Source organism: Sceloporus occidentalis, unplaced genomic scaffold, assembly GCF_023333645.1.
Source record: "Sceloporus occidentalis isolate IW3139 unplaced genomic scaffold, rSceOcc1.0.p SCAF_12, whole genome shotgun sequence".
Classification (NCBI taxonomy): Eukaryota; Metazoa; Chordata; class Lepidosauria; order Squamata; family Phrynosomatidae; genus Sceloporus; species Sceloporus occidentalis.
Genome location: NW_028316992.1, coordinates 10,881,307 through 10,893,144, shown reverse-complemented (window position 1 = coordinate 10,893,144; position 11,838 = coordinate 10,881,307).

Below are 11,838 nucleotides of genomic sequence, written 5' to 3'. Positions count from 1 at the left end.
ACCAGTCTATTATTTTTTTTTAACCAAAATCTTTTGTCAACTAGGAAAAGACACATGAAAGCTTTCACTGTTACCTAAATACAAATGTAAATAAGGGATTTATATCAGGGCAAGGACTATGCTATGAAATAAATGAGACACGTGCTTTTACATGGTTATGGTCAGAACCAGTCAAATAGATTAAATGCCACAAGATAGGGGGAAAAGGAGGGGGGAACCCACAACGTTACTAGAGAAATCAAAACAGAGGACACCAAAAGAGAGGTCAAAATAAGCCACTGATTTGGTTTGCATACAGTGTCTGTATGTGTGCTACTCATATGTGTAAATGAAAAACTAAAAATAATTACTAGAACTGAAAGAAAAATACACCGCTTCTCACTGTACTGTAATTGGGTGCTAGCAATGGCAATCCCCCTCTGAACAAATCTTGCCAAGAAAACCTTTTGACAGGGTTGCCTTAGGGTCACCATAAGCTGGAGACTATTCTGAGTGTTCAAATGGCACCCCCCACACACAAACACATAAGATGCTACTTCATAGCAATTGTAGTATATCAGTATAATGTGGCAACACAGGAGAAACCCAACAGATAGCCCATTGGTCCTATTACCCTCTGCTCAAAAGGACCATCCTTCAACAGAATGGAAGAAGGTAAATATGTGTACCCAGGTGAGTACCTGGCCAGACTTGCATACCAAGGCAGCTTGTGGCAGGGAAACAGCTTCTTCTCAAGCGTGGTGAGGGTATGTGATTTACATAACGTCCAAGCTGGCAGCCAGCTCCTGCTATGCAACAACCATTTTGAGAGTGTTCAAAACTTTGGCAATGGCTAGTTTTTCCAGCCTGGGAAAGTTAACCTATTTCAAATTCAGCTCCGAGAATACTCTAGCCACTGTCTGGGAGTTGTAGTCCAATAAAGTAACTTTTCCAGGGATGGTTTATTAGACCACAGATAGGGGAAACGACAGTAATGGAAGCATTACATTGGAACCACTTCCGAGTCCTCCAAAACCCCAAATGGAACCTGAAAAGGATCAGCCAATTTTATTTTATTTTAACAACTGAAAGGTTTTTCCACAGCCGTGTGATCAGAAAAGGCTGAATGGAATTATACAAAACTGTCTACAAGTATTTCCTTCTGGCATATAATTTTTCCAAACTTCTGTTTGATATATTTTTTTAATGTTCATGCCCTTTTCATTGTTACATTATAAGCTTTTGAATGGGCAGGGCATTTGTTGCATTAGCAGGGAGTTGTCCTTCTTCACAGAGAATTGGACCTGAAAAGGCTATTTAGGATGTGCTATTTATTATAATACTATTTTTAAACATTTGCCTTTTTAGTCAGCCAGCCATCATAAGGAACACCGCATGACTTAGGTGACCTATTACACAACATCAATAAATTTTTAGACAACTGTATACATGCCAACAATGAAAAATCCAAACATGCATTCTCCTGTCCCTAGCGGCAACAGACTAGTTTAGGGCATGACAGATGTGTTCTGTGCCTACCTATCCATACTCCGTCCCTCAAAAGAAACTAATGCCTAGCAAGCTTAGGAGGAATGGCTGGATAGGCATCAATGATACAATTGATTGATTGGCTCTCTCACTGTGTCTAATGATACAGCAAACCCACAGGACCATAGGAGTAACAAGAGATAGATGAGTACTAAATTGGGGCTTTGAATGCACTGGCATCATAGAGATAGGATGAAACCAAGAAGCTATCCAGTTCAAACCTGTGGTTGATAGTGAGGTCATTTCCATAATGCAGGGAGGGGTGCAGGGTGGAAAGGGGTGATTGAAGTCAAATGGAGGCACACTTTTTAATTAAGTAATGGGCTATGATACATGATCGTGTTAACAGTGGCACCCCATATGGCATAGTCCTTTACTGAAGAAGGCAAGCTCAAGCAGGGAAAGGTTGCTATTCAGTCACAGAACACACAAGCTGCATGTTCTTGGGTCAGTCACTGTCATCTTCATCTAAAAAGACGTTGGGTTCTAAGGAGTTGTGCCTAAGACCCTGGATAGCCACTGATAAGGAAGAGCAGGAAAAACAAACCTTTAGCTTTATTGACTGCTGGTCTGTCAGTGTAAGGAAGCTGCAAATGAGTAACTACAGGTGTGCCAGAAGTACCTGAACAAGGCCAACTCGGAGCTGGAAGGACCCTGGTCAAAGTGCCCTGCATAGGTCCTGAGTGCTGAGCAGGATGACTGAGCAGGTTGCTGAGTGGTGATGCTGGATGATGCATGCAGACCCCATAAAATAGCACTTTTTAAAAAACTTTTTAGAGTTTCTGGAAATAATGGGGGACCATTCTGTATAAATAGGACCCTCTCCAGATGAGCCTTTTAGCATGTACCGAGTACGTGCTAGGGTTGCCTTGGAGTGTCCTTTATAGATGCTCCCTAACCCTAGCACGTACTCCGTATGTCAAAATGGTGGCGCCCTGTACATTTTGTAGCGTGCTCACGCCACTACAGGGCGCACAGGGCGCCCTATTTGTAGTGCCGGAAGGAGCTCTGAAATGGAGCTCCTTCCTGGGGAGTGCCTCATTCCCGCAGCCACCAAACGGCTGAGGGAACGAAGCGGGAGGGAAAGGGGCTGAATGGCCCCTTTCTCTCCCGGCAGCAGCTCCCTGGGGTTTCCTGGGGCATGAAGCCCCAAGGAAACTCCTTTCCAGGCCGGAGGGAAGCAGCATTTTGCCACTTCCCTGAGGCCTGGAAAATCGGTGGATCAGGGCCTCCGGGGCTGCCGCTGTGGCTGCTCAGGCCCCAATCGAGTGGGGAAAGGAGTGGGTGCAGTCCGCCCCAAAGGGGCGATCTGTATCCCACCTAAATTACTAGGTGATATCAGCACATGGATAAATGTGCATCTTGATCCATATATTTTTGTTTTAGAGCCTTATCACATGACAAAAAAAAGTTGAGAGAGAGAAGCAGCTGTCTCCTTGTCTCTCTGCATACTGTCAAAGCACTTCCATTTTCTTCCTGAGGGGAATGGTCATAAAAGTGTGTCTTTTGTCACACTGGAAAAATCAATTCGGCAAAAGACGAGCTTTTATGACTATCTCCCTCTGGAAGGAGAACAGAAGTGCTATGACAGAATGTGCAGAAGCAAGGAGAAAGTCATTTCTATCTCTGCATCTCGTCTTTCTTTTGTCATGTGATAAGGCTCTTAGGTGAATTTTTGTTTTGATGCAGGGTAAATGTAGTGTTGTATTGGAACAAAGACTCCCAGGGCTGAAGTACCAACTCTTTTTGATTGGCAGGGATGATTATAATATCTTCCATCTGCTCACGATTCCCTGTTCCTACTGAGCCTGGCTTCAGTCCTCACAGTAGCTGAAGATAACAACAGGAATACATTTTCTCAGCATGAATGTTTTGTTGTGAGCTATTTCAGATGAAATGTGAAGCACTCTGGAATGCCTTGGCCTTGAGTCTGCAATGAAGACCCACTAGTTTTACAAATGACTTCTTCTTGCTGGAGATAGGAACTAGTAGAATAGGTTTGCTGGTACAATTCAGCAACCCTGCTTGTGTGTTTGGAATCTTCTTGGGGACATAGTTATGGGGGCTGCCATGATGTGAACACCTTCACTTGAAAATTGATCACAATACCACTGAGTAAATGAAATAATAACCCAGCTAGTGTAAGAAACTATGTATAGCTTTAGGATTTCCCCTTGTTCTACCAGACATGAATATCTCTTCTTCTCCCAGCTTTGTGGAGTTCACAATAAACACATTCCATACATACTTATGGCCTACACCTATAGCCAACACCCCCAACAAGAAAACCCTGCTCCAGCTCCTTGGGATTGACATAAACATTTAGATTAGTTTCCAACTGTTGGAGCATGGAAATATACTAGCATTTGCCCATCTTCAGAAATACCTGAACTTTGACTATTGTGTTATATGTTTCCCAGCACTGCCAAAGACAACCCTGATTCATTTTTTGTCTTCTGTATACACCAGGAGAAAGCGAGAATCTGAACTGTATTACTGAACCTGTGTCCAAACTTAGCCTTGAAATGCTGCCTCAAAGCAAGACAGACTCAGATTTATGTGACTCTACTGATTGGGACTCCTGATTTCTAATTCTCATGAATCTTGCTCTATATAATCCATTTCACTAAAAAGGTGAAGGCAGATATGTTTTGTAATTTGTTATTGTTACGGTCATTTTCATCTGAAGCTTTCAGAATATGTAATGTTAGAATAGCATTGGGGCTAGAAATTATATTAGAAATTAAAAATGTCAGGCCTCTGCTTGATAAAGGCATGAAGCTATCTTTCTGAATGACATTTTGAGGAAAGGGAGATCCTTCAGAAATTACTCATTCTATTTTGTTCTTACATTGTACTTCCTCTTGGCCTTATTTGGAGGAAACCAAACAATCAGGAAAGACTTTCTTAACCTTTGAAACTTGTATTACTAAAAAAATCAAGGTGTGTATAGTCTCCCTTTGCCTTACTTTTTAGTTTAGTGCATGCATTCATATGTAAAGGAACATGCAGTTTCCACTGAAGAAAGTGGCAACTCAATCTACTAATTTCATTCTCAGAAGAAGCAATGGATAATTTTAGCACTTTTCTTCTTGCTGTGAGAAACTCTTTGAAAATCGCAATATTTTTTTTTAAAAAAACACTATTCACAGTTTGGGGCTTATTTGTGCAAAATTCTCACATGACTGTTCGGTACAAAAAGGAAGAAGCTTTTTTTTGCACAGGAAGCAACATGATCTGCTCAGTGCAGAAATATAATTTTTTGCTCAAAAATGTGTTTCCTATGTAGAAAATTTTTTCTACATCAAAAAACCGTGTGCAAATTTTATGGAGAGTAAGTCCTAAACCCTGAAGATTCTTGTCAATCCAGGATTTCCCTCATCAGGTTTTCCCAAACCCAAGGAACATTTTTGCATATTCTTAGCATCCCTAGGGACCTTAATAAACAATATAAAGGAATATGTAGGCGTACCTGTGCATGGTATCTTTGAAATGTGCACAAGATTCTGTGCAGATCCAGACACATTGCTTATGGAAACAGCCTCTTGCAAGCTTGACAAGCTTGGATCCATACAAATCATTTCTGGATCCAAGGTTCAAAACACACAGGCCAAATAGCATGGATTCTGGCCACATTCAGGGCATAGAATGTGGCTGGAAGCTGTGCCGACACTGCACCATCCAGGAAGAGCAGGGCCAAGATGGAGAGGATAGGATCCGCTCCTTCTGGTGGCCTGGCTCAGCACTGCTATGGCAGCCCAGATCAGAGCCAGTCACACGCAGTTGCTGCAGCCAGAGCAAGATTGGTGCTGGAGCGGCTTCACACCACTTTTTTTTTTGCCCATCTGTTTCGGGCCAAATCTCATTTTTTGAAACCCAGTCCTTCTACTGACTATCATGAGAAATCAAGAAATTGCTGCAACTTGTTTTCTTTTTATCAGAACTAGGATTCCATTTTTAAGGCTTCATAGCCCCTTAGGAGGAGATTGTGCCAGACAAATCACAAATAGGTGCAAAGGCTCTTATGCCACACAAACATTACCTTTTGGTTATTTTATTTTATTTTTTAGAAAATGAAAATGCAACCGATAACACCTTTTTATTTCTTGGCAGATTAGATTAAATGTGCAGGGAGATTTGTGAAAGGATCATGGCACAATACATGCAGGAGTTTTTGTGCAAGAGCAATCCTTACAGCTTGCACATTCAGCAAGTTTGTCAATTAGGGACACCTCTATGTGTCATACAACAATTTCCTACAAAAACCTAGAGGGATAACTCTCATGGTTTTGACATCATAGCTGTCTGAGAAGATGCCAGCCATAGTTTCAGAAGTGGGACCTGCAACAAAATTGTTTTTACATTGTCCAGGCCTCCTGGAATCTGGGCCCTGGGGATTTTGCCCCCTGCCATTCTCCTTCGCTCTGGCCATTCCACCTACTGTCATGTTCCCATTCTTCACCTAATTGTTGGTCAGCATTCTGTATTCACTAAGCACATTATTTGGGATTGGCTCCATTCATCGCCCTACTTAATATTTTTTTAAAATAAAACTTCTGCACCTCTTTGGGTTTTTCCGAACCTGTTGGTATCTCCCCTTGTGTCTGCGTAGCACTTAAAAAAAATTGCAAATGCTATTTCATCTATAACAATTGAAGGTTGCAATAAAATGTTGCAGTGTGGAGTACCTCTGCTCACAGTTCCAGCCAAAGATCTGGATCTTTGGCTGAAACTGTGAGCACAAGTACTCTACATTGCAACATTTTGTTGCAAACTCCACGTTTTATAAATGAAATAGCACTTGCAATTCTTCTTCTTGCAGGATACTCCATTCCATTGAGCCATTCCATCCTGGTTTTTCATCCCTCCCCAATACTCAGTCACCATTTCATGCCCACCAAGCATGCCCATTCTTCAGTAGGCTAGGAAGCTACACTTTTAGTTTGTCCCTTAGTTAAAAACGTAGAGACCACCCTTCTCTCTCTAGTGTGGATGGTACCATTTTGGCTATACAATGTCTGGCACCTGCCAAATAGAGATTGCTGTTGCATGGATGGGCGGGGGGGGGGGGATGCTGCCTTCAAGATGTTGTTAGTCTGCACTTGACACCATCTCTTTGAATTTTCTGGTTAAAGCTAATAGGAGTTGTTTGTTTGTTGTTGTTGTTGTGTACCTTGAAGTTCTTTCCAACTTATTGTGAACCTATCATGGGTTTTCCCTGGTACGATTTGTTCAAAGGAAGTTTGCCATAGCCTTTCCCTGAGGTTGAGAGCATGTGAATTGCTCAAGGTCACTCACTGAGTTTCATGGCTGAGCTGGGAATCAAACCCTGGTCTCCAGAGTCATAGTCTAACATTCAAACCACTATGCCATACTGACCTTCTAGAGGAGTTGTAGTTTTGAGGGTCACAAATTCTCCATCCCTACTATATATGAAAATTTGTGCAAATCCCTTTATATTTCTCCCTCTCTCTGTGTAGACACATATACAGTAGGCTGGAATGCATCCCAGGTTGAGAAAGCCATCAAAGTGGAGAAATAGACTTTAAGGGGGAAAAAAGTTAAAATTCTTAGAGGAGCAAGCTCTAATGTCATTAATATCTGTCTCGCTCTGGCTGTGTTGGTGTGGTTTTTATCCAAAGCACTGCATTAAAAAAAGATTACCCTTCTATGACCTCCTGCTCTTCCTTTTCCACCCAAGAGAAAAAGAGGAAAGGGAGCCAGCAGGCTGGAGTTCAAATGTAAACAGACGTGGCTTTGAAGGCATTGTGGTATGCTTTGTCGGCGATGTGTTTCTTCAGTATGAATTAGAAGTCAGCATAATGTGTCTGAAAGACTCAGGGACATTAAGGTAAATGGAAGTCTAATTCAAAAAAGCCCAGACTTTGGCACATGTCTGCAGAAAGAAATGAGCTGCAGTCTTGAAACTCTGAATTCCATCTTAAGCATAGTGAGCTACAGCAGATGAAGGCCACTGGGATTGCAATTAACCATTGGCATGCCAGAGGCAATCCAAGTATGGGATTCAGACCCAATTTCAGTTTACTGACATAGACCTGAGGATGGTGCTACCATTAGGTTGAGTGAGGCAACTGCCTCAAGTGGCAGCAGCTGAAGGCCACAGAATAGATAGAGGTCTTTCTGCTGCACAGCCTCCCCTGAGCTTCCTTGCTGCTTTTAGGTGTGGTGGAGGATACTGCCTTTTCACCTGTACTGAAAGAAGATTCATCTGCCTATGTGGTCAACTTTTGTACATGCAATCAGGCAAAGGTGGGTGAGACGTGAAAGGAGCCATCTTGTCCTCTCCTCCAGGTAGCATAACATTTTGGCTGCTTGATGGTTCTTCATGACTCACAACTGATATGTCAACATACTAACACATATTGTTATAGCAAAGCCTGTCAAAAATCCACCAAACAGTGGCCTGTTACAGACTGCCAAAATAAAGCTGCTTGGGGTCTCTTTGGAGGTATGCTATTTAAATGATGCATGGGTCCTAAGAGTCCGAAGGTCGCACCAAAGCCACACTCCATTCCTAAGCACTGGAGTGCAGCTTTGGTGCAGCTTCCGGATTCTTAGGACCCATGCATCATTTAAATAGCATACCAAAACAAACTGGCAAGAAAGAAAGAAAAAATTGGAAAAATGGTCAAAATTACAATTATCTTTATTAGGGAGAATAGTGATTGTAAAAATGTGTGTACTACCTAAAATTCTGTTTTTATTTCAAAACATACCAATTATGGCAAATAATAAAATATTTAGTGAATGGGAAAAAGATTTAAAGAAGTTCATTTCGGCAGGGAGGAAAGCGAGAATCAAATGGGAAACATTAATAGATGCTAAAGAGAGAGGAGGATTAGGGATGCCAGACTTTAAATTGTATTTTTATGCATGCTGTATGGACTGGATAAGGACATGGATAGAACTAGAAGATGAAAAAATATTAAATTTAGAAGTGTTTAATTTAAGATATGGCTGGCATGCTTATATGTGGCTAGATAGGGTAGAATTAAATAAAGAATGTAAAGATCATATAATAAGAAGAGCATTGTGGAGAGTTTGAAATATCTATAAGGGGAAAATTTATAGTCAATTACTGGATTGGATTTCACCACATGAAGCGCTTATACAAAGAGTTAAAATAGAGGGCAAGGCTTGGTTAAGGTATAAGGATTTAGTGAAAAGGGAAGAAGGGAAACTAGTACTGAAAACAAGGGAAAAGCTAAATATGGAAGGATATAACATATCTTGGTTTTTATATTACCAGTTGAGGGAAAGATACCGAATAGATGAGAATCTATTATAATGGTATAACAGATAAAAAGACAGAATTAGACATAATATTAAGGGATGGGCAAGGAAGAAAGATAGGAAAATTCTATAAGATTTTTTAAAAATTGGAATTAGAACAAGACTATATAAAACAAGGAATGATAAAATGGGCACAAAACTTAGGACATAATATTCAATTAGGAAGCTGGGAGAAAGCCTGGGGAGAAGGTCTTAAATTTACGCTTTGTATGGATATCAAAGAGAATTTTTATAAAATGGTTCATAGATGGTACCTTACCCCAAGTAGAATAGCAAATATATATATAAAAAAGACAAAGCGCTGTGCTGGAAATGTGAAAAAGGTATAGGTAGTTTTTATCACATGTGGTGGACATGCCCTGAAGTCAAGAAATTTTGGATTAAAATACATAAGATATTGATAAAAATAACCCAAATAGACTTTCCATTGCTCCCGGAAATGTGCCTGCTGAATATAATCGAAAATAAAGAATTAAGGAAAGAAAAAAAAAGTTATTATATTTAATTACAGTGGCGAGGATAGTATTAGCAAAGCAGTGGAGAAGGAAAGATATACCGGATATAGAGACGTGGCTAGAAAGAAGTTTAGATATAATGGAAATGGATAAATTAACAATGATATTAAATGACGACGACAAAGAAGAAAATATTGCCTGGACGAGGTTGCTGCAAATATACCAGTCTGATATGAAAGGGAAATGATTAAGTCAAATTAGATAAGCATATAATGAATTAATAAAATATAGATTAAGTTAGAGGTGAAGGGATAATAATCAGTTTGTAAGGATAAGATAGAAGAGGTTGTTAGATCTATATAGTCCTAGTAATTAAGCTTAAGAGGAAGTATTAATAAGAGATAAAGAGGTAATATTCATTTGACTTCTTGAGGAATTAAAGAATGATAGTTAAGAAGACAGCAACACTAAGAACAATAAAGGGCAAGCGGGGAGGGAAGAGCAAAGGGAAAGATGTATGATTATAGTGAATAAGAAATTTTTTTGCTTCTTTTAATATACTAAAATTCAATAAAGATTGAGACGTATATTTCATTATTTAGAGAAAAACGTTTTGATATTTTGTGCCTACAGGAAACTAAAATAAAACAAAAGGATGCGAAATACTTAAGAAACTGGAAGTTGGTACAAGTATTTAGCTCAAACAATGAAAAGAAGAAAGGTGGAGATTAAAATACAAGAACAGGAAATTTTGGTAGTAGGTGTATACACCCCTATATGTGACAAGACAGCATTTCATAAAAAATTAGAAAAGGAAATAACCAAACAACAAATCACAAACATTTTGATGGCAGGTGACTGGAATGGTGTCATTAAACCTACCAGAGACAGGAAATCAGATAAGAAAGTAAAGAAAAATCAAGGGAAACTCCCAACTTCTTTTTTTAAGCTATGTGAACAGTTCAATTTGGAAGATGCTTGGTCTAAATTATAGGACCAAACACCGGGATATACATTCTTTTTGGAACAATATAACTCTGCTTCCCGTATAGACATGTTTCTTATTACTAATACATTAGGGAAAATATTGGACAACATGAGTATATTACCGAAAACAGAATCGGACCACAAGCCTATACAACTAGAACTGAAAATAAAGAAAAACAAATATAATTGGAGATTAAATCCTTTGCGATGATGCTTTCTTGGAAGATTTTAAAGCACAAATAAAAGTGTTCTTCCAAGATAATTGCAACACGGAGACAAAAAATATGGTAATATGGGATACCAGTTAACCATTTGTCTGTTGCTTGCTAATATGTCATGGTGCATATATGAAAAAACTGAGGAATGAAACACAGATTTCCAACTGGCTAAGATACAAAGATATACTACTGAAAGACAACCTGAATAATTACAACGTGAAAAAGACAGAAGATATAAAAACAATGGAAACTCAAAAGCATTGGTTTCTGTATCACCAATTGACAGAAAAGTTCAAAATTGATGTAGTAGCTGAAAACTTTGAAATTAACAACATGGAATTGGATAATGTCTTGCGGAAAGAGCAAAAGAAACTAACATCTAAACTCTATAAAATAATACTGCAAAGAAAGATAGAGCAGAATGTAATTAAAAGACTCTATGATACAATGGGCCAGGGACCTGGGAAGGATAATTGACTTGGAAAGCTGGCAGTATGCCAGGGAAAAAACATGGAAATTTACGTCATGTCAGAATCGACATGAGAACTATTAAAAAATGGAATTCTGATGGCACCTGATGCCAGCAAAACTTGCAAAAATTCATAAAGAAAATAGCAATCAGTGCTGGAAATGTGCAAATGCAAAAGGAACCTGGCTCCATGTATGGTGGGAATGTCCAAAAGTAAAGAAATACTGGAACCAAATTCACTTGTCCATAACAAAAATTCTTGAGATAAATTTTGAACAGATCCCTGACATTTACTTGTTGAACATGATAAATAAAATCCCAAGGGGAATTGAGAGCCGACACTGGCGAAAAATTCTCTGTATGGTCACAGCGGGAAGACTACTTTTGGCCCAATATTGGAAAACCAATGAAACTCCATCTATTGACGAGTGGTTGTTAAAAGTATATGACATGATGGAAATGGACAGATTAATAAATATTATTCAAGGAAAGGATGAGGAAAAGGTGGAAAGGGAATGGGAGGCATTAAAGATTTTTTGTGGAAACCAATGGAAAGACATATAAGATGGTAGGAATGAATAAGAATTGCTAAGAAATACCACTCAACTCTGAGAAGATAGAGAGATTTAAAATAACAAAGCAATACTGATACTGAAGGTATCAAGGAATATTAATTTTGTAAGGAAACACTAGTGAAGAAAGTAATAAACACACAAGGCATATGTTATACGTTGAAAGTTTATTTGTTTTTTAAACCTGCAAAATACAACAACCTCTATGTAATAATTGTATAATGAAGATACAAGGTGCTATCTGGCGATTACTATATGATTATATACTGTAAGAAATAAATTTCTATTAATTGGTT